Genomic DNA, 5,945 nt, shown 5'->3' on the forward strand with positions numbered 1-5,945 from the left:
GGCATGGGCACGCTGGGCCCTGGCTCTCAGCCTGCTCCTGCTGGCCCGGCCAGCCCGGGCAGCTCCGTGGCAAGCAGAGCCCGTGGGTAGGTGGCAGCCAGGCCGGGGGTGCTCTGCAGAGCCCCACGGGCAGCAGGGGCTCGGGGTTGCCCTGACTCTCTCTCTGTGTCTCTGCAGCGCAGGAGGAGGAGGAGGAGGAGGAGGCGCCTGGGGAAGGCCTGGCAGGCCCCGGGGAGAGCGCCGTGCACACAGCAGGTGTGTGGGGATGGCTGTGCTTTGTGCAGCCCCACCGTGAGACCCCCGAGGCCCCAGCACAACCCAGGGGATGCCTCCTCACAGCTGGGGCCCAAAGGGGTGCACTCTCCTTGGCACAGGAATGGGGTTTGTCCACTCCAAGGGTCGATTGGTCAGGCAGCTGTGCTCCCCCTGTCCAGCTGTGCTCCCTGCGCTCCCCCCATCCTCTCTGTCCAGCTCCTGAGTCCCGACCATGGGGACAGCTGCATCCTTCAGCAAAGATAGGCAAGTGCAAGAGGAAATGTGAAGGATTCCCAGGGTCAGGGAGCACAGCCTGGTGTGCTGTGTTGTTCCATGATCCTCTTCCCTGTTCTGCTGCTCCATCAGGACAGATGGTGCTCCAGGCTATGGGGGGAGCTCCTGGGCGAGTCTGGGCGCAGCTGTGGGCACTGTCAGGGCGTTCCCCACTTCTCAGCTGGACCCTGCAGTGGAGCTGCCCTGGCTCTGCAGGAGTCACTCGTCAGTGCTGACCGACTGCACGGCCTGAGGGCTGCTCACAGGGTTTGCTGGGGGCAAAATGCAACTTTATTCTCTGCATCAAGGTCCAGAGTATCAAGATGGAAGGGAACAGTCTTCCGTGGAGACAACCAAAGTGCTGCATGACATCCTGAGGGAGCTGAAGGCAATAGTAGGAGGTGGGCACAGGTCACTCCTGAGCAGCACAGTCGGGCAGCCGAGGTTTTGGGTGCATGGAGGGGCACACCAAAGACCCCCCAGCCACACTCAGACCCTAACTGAGGGACCCTGTGGGCACTGGTGAGCTGCAAGGGTGGCCCAGAGTCTGTACTGCCAGCTGAGTCCCATGGACTGTGATTGCCCCAGTCAGATCATCCCTGGCCAGAGCACAAGAGAAATTGTGGGAAGAGTCCCCAGGGGCAGGGAGCAAAGGCAGACACTGGAAGAACTGGATTTGGGTTGTTAGCAATGCCCTGAGGAGAGGGAGGGTGCAGAGAGTGGGGACCTGCAAGGCCTTTGGGAGTTCCCTTGGTTTTACTGAGGCTGAGGAAGCGTTGCCACCACAGGATATTCCCCTGCTCAGAGCTGTGACCGTGCTCACAGGGGTCCAAGGATGAGGGAAGAGATGAGGATCTGACTCCGTGTTTCAGAAGGCTTGATTTATTATTTTATGATATATATTACATTAAAACTATACTAAAATAATAGAATAAAGGATCTTATCAGAAGGCTGGCTAAGAATAGAAAAAGAAAGAATGGTAACAAAGGTTTGTGGCTTGGCTCTCTGTCCGAGCCAGCTGACTGTGATTGGCCATTAATTAGATACAACCACATAAGACCAACCACAGATGCACCGGTTGCATTCCACAGCAGCAGATAACCATTGGTTACATTTTGTTCCTGAGGCCTCTCAGCTCCTCAGGAGGAAAAATCCTGGGGAAAGGATTTTTCATAAAAGATGTCTGTGACACAGAGCTGCTAGCGAGGCAGCAAAGAACATTTGCTGGCAATGCCAGCCCTCTGGTGAGATGGCCAGAGGCGTGCAGGACACACTGACATGCACCATTGGCACTCCAGGAGTGAAGAGCCTGGGGCTGAGCGGCGCTGTCAGCAGGAGAGCAGCCAGCCCCGGGGGCAGCGGGGCCAAGCCGGGCGCCGGGGACGGCGAGGCAGAGCCCGACACCCCCGTGCTGGGCAGGGCAGACACCAACGCCGTGGATGCCAGCTCCTTCCAGACCTACTGCATCGAGGGCATCGCGGCCATCCTTGGCTCCATGCTGCTGGGGATGGTGCTGTGCTGTGTGATCCATGTGTGGAGGAAGAGGAGAAAGTGAGCTGGTGGGGCAGAGGAGAGCTGCTGAGGCAGCACGGGGTGGCACGAGGCGTTTGGAGCTCCAGTGAGTGGAGACTGGTGCTGTGGGCTGGCCCAGAGCCCTCTCCGTGCCCTGTGCAGGGTGCCCACGGCCCAGGGGCGCCCAGGCTGTTCCACATCCTCACACCCACCCTGTGCCCAGCACGCCTCAGCAGCTTCCTCTGTCCACAGGCACCTGGCAGCTGCCTGAGCCAGCTCAGAGGGCCCAGGCAGCCCCACAGGAGCCAGCAGTGTTTGGAGAATATTTGTATTTTTAAATAAAGAGCAGCAGCACAATCAGTTGTGTTGTACTGGCAGCAAACTCACATGGTTGCCACTACGGGTCCCCTGGGTACTGAGGGGGTGAGGGGAGCCCCACAATGCCACTGATTCTAATTGCTTCTAATTTGATTTTCACTATGTGTATTATCCATGCTGTAAGCAATACAATGACCCTGGACATGGCCCTTCGTTGTGTTTTTTGCAATTTCATATTAATTCCACATGAATGTGAGGAAGAACTCTGTGCAGGTGGCCATGCACTGGGACAGACTGCCCAGGTTGTGGAGTCTCACCCACTTGTGATATTCCAGGACTGTCTGACCACAATTCTGTGCAATGTGCTCTGGATGACCTTGCTTGAGGAGGGAGGTGGGACCAGATGATCCCACTGTTGTCTCTTTCAGCCTTATCCACAATGTGATTTGTATTCACTAATGCCTTTGCCAGTGATCCACCAGCACGCAGTGAGTGGAAGGGGTCTCCCATGCAGGTGAGATTGTTTCATATGCTTGGGCACCATCCCCTGGAGAAATGTATGGCAATGAAAGGAGCTGGGGCTGACCTTGGCAGGGCTTTTTCCATCCCAGCTTACTGGAACACCAGGAAAAGGTGGGCTGCCTGTGCAGGTGTCCCCTGTGGAGCTCTGCCTGTGTCTGGCTGCTGTCCAGAACAGGCACTGAGTGCCTCCCAGCCTCCAGCAACTCACAGACCCAGGAATATTTTATATCTATTCTGTTCTATACCTTTTGTCATGACATATTAACACTCTGTGGTTCATGCATTTATTCTGAACCTGCTTTCCTGTTGCTCCGACAAACCAAACTATTCATGGATCATGTGTATGGATCATGTAAGTTCTCACAGAACATGACTGCACTCTCAGTGCCCAGCTGGTGGCACAGGGAGGGGCCATGGAGGCACATGTGGCAGGAGCGAGAGCTGTGGAAAAACTTTTGGGGTGAGGTAAGGACACAGAGATCATTCAACAGTTAAGTCATGGGCAAAACGCTTGACTTGGGAAAATTAATTTTAATTTATTACCAATTAACAACTCAGTAGGACAACGTGAAGTAAGAGGATCAGTCAGGAGTGGAGCCCGGGTAGGCAGGGATACCAACAGCTGCAGTGCTGGGGGTTTCTGGAGACTGCTGGTGACACCTAAGAGGTCCAGAGTGTGCCAATGAGTGCTGGGATGCCCAGTGATGCTGTTGAGCACCCGGGCACATCCAGGGACCTGCAGGTCCAAGCCAGCACCAGGACTGGGAGTGGTGATGCCAAGCAGGTGGATTTCAGGGCACGCTCAGCATCCATCAAAGGCTCCCAGTGCGGGAGTTACAGACTTACTGGTGTTACTGGGGCGGGGGATGCAGAGCCTGGCTCTGTAGGTGAGATGGCCACAGGCTGGAGTGTTTCCCAGGGCGTTTCCCAGCAGCTCCCAGAGTGCTGCCTTAATTGCCTCCAGTGTCACAGTGCCACCGCTCAGGGTGGGGCTCATTGCAGGGGTGAAGCTGACAAAGGTCGGAGGATCCCCTCCCAGTGCTGGGAACCTGTAGTGCACTGTCCTGGGGCCGCCCAGCCTACTCCTCCCCAGCAGATCCTTGGCCCTGAGTCCATCTCTTCAGTTCTGTGATCTGTGCAAGGTTTGTACCCCTCTGTACCCCCTGCAAGGCCCTTCCACGCCTGGCCCCACACCTGCACACTTTGTGCTGTGCCCCATTGTCACTTTGATTTTTTAAGATTTTCTAAGCCTTCTGATGTTGACATTTTTGTAGCAAACTTTCTCACACGCTTTCTGTAAATAACTCATTGTTTTGCATTCCTTTATGGAAGAAGAGAAAGTTGATAGACTGTTGGTTTGTCCAGTGTCATTGGAGAGGTGGCACTGTTCCCCTCCAATCCACTGCCACTCTTAGAAAACTATAAATGTTGGAGTCAGAAAATAAACTTCCCTTTTTTCTTCACCTTGAGAACCGTGGTGTGCGCTTGTGTTCTTTCGTGTCCTATAGTGACATCCCGTGTTTGGTGCTGCACCCCACACACCCAGTGCTGCACCCCACGTCCCTGTGGCTGCACCTGCATGCCCAGTGCTGCACCCCAGACCTGCCCCTACCCCTGCCGGGGTGCAGAGAGACCTGGATCCCTTCCCAGCTTTGGGGGTACAGGCTTATGGGATCTGGGGGCCCACAGCATGGATCCTACCAGCTTCATCCAGGCACTCCTGCCAGTTTCCTCCCCAGTTCACGCATCTAGGGCAGGAATGTGGAGTGGGGACAGGGGAAAGGTGTGGGCTCACCTCTGCTAATGCTTTGGGGAGCTGAGAGTGCAGGGGGTGCTCAGGCTGAGGTACGCATCCTCCGTCCCCCAGCCTAGGCTGTGGGTCTGTGCAGGCAGTGCTGCACGTGGCCCTGGGGACACAGGGCCCGTGGGGACATGGGCTGGACTCTGCCCGGGTGACGCAGGGGCAGTCATGCAGCAGGGCTGGGGCACCCTGGCCACTTCCCCCGGCACCAGGGGCCACCTGCAGCCCCTGTCACTGCGTCCCCATGACGTGGCGGTGTGCAGTGGCCCGGCCGTGCCAGCCCCAGCTGCTGACCCGTGTGGTGGCACAGCCCCTCGCCACACACCCCAGCTTCCTGTGCCGGCTGACCCCTGCCCCGGGGCTGCCTCTGGGCACTGAGCCGTGGTTCCTGCTGGGCAATGATCACCCCAGATGGGAATGGGAGAGGGGCTCCCCCAGCTCGGGGCACACATGTGCCCCCAGCGTGGGCCTGGGCACGTGGGGCTGGCTGCGCACACACATCCACAGACGCTGCACACAGAGGGGCTCACCCCTGCCTGCTCCACCCTGGCTGGAGGGGCTGGGGGACCCTGCAGGACTTCCTGGGAATCTCCTGGGACCTTGCAGGATCCCCAGAGCTGCCACACTCATGTTGATCCTGGTGGGAACTGGTTTCAGTCCCCACCTGTGGTCCTTGCTGAGGCCGGTGGGGACCCCTGGGCTGGTGCTGGTCTCAACCAGTGCAGGTGCAAAGCCTGTGTGTGATGCCAGCTCAGAGCTGGAGTGGGACTGAGCCACACTGGAGTGGGACTGAGCCACACTGGAGTGCCAGCCCCGTGGGTAGTAGCTCCTTGCCCACCTGGGCTGGCACAGGCTGGACATGCTGGAGCTGAGCAGAGCAGTTCCATACCTGGGCCAACCCCACACCTGTGCCAAAGCGAGTCGAGCTGTGCTGCAGCCCAGCCTGGGCCCTCACACCTGCTGGACTGTGCCCGTGCCACACTGGAGCAGAGCCCACACCGGTGGCAAGCCGTGCCAGATGTGCCCGGCCAGGCCATGCTGTGCCAGTGCCGGTGCCGGTTCCGGTGCCAGGCCGTGCTATGCCGTGCTATGCCATGCAGTGCCGGTGCCATGCCGTGCCGGTTCCGGTGCCGTCCCTCCCCCGGCAGACCGGGCGCGCACGTGCTTCTCCGGCGCGCTGCCCGCGCGGGGGGGCGGGGCCGGGCTCCGTCTCCGTACTCGGCACTGCCCAATGGCGGCGCGGCCCCTCCCATTTCCCCCGGA

The sequence above is a fragment of the Geospiza fortis genome, unplaced genomic scaffold (genome assembly GCF_000277835.1).
Source record: "Geospiza fortis unplaced genomic scaffold, GeoFor_1.0 scaffold658, whole genome shotgun sequence".
Lineage (NCBI taxonomy): Eukaryota > Metazoa > Chordata > Aves > Passeriformes > Thraupidae > Geospiza > Geospiza fortis.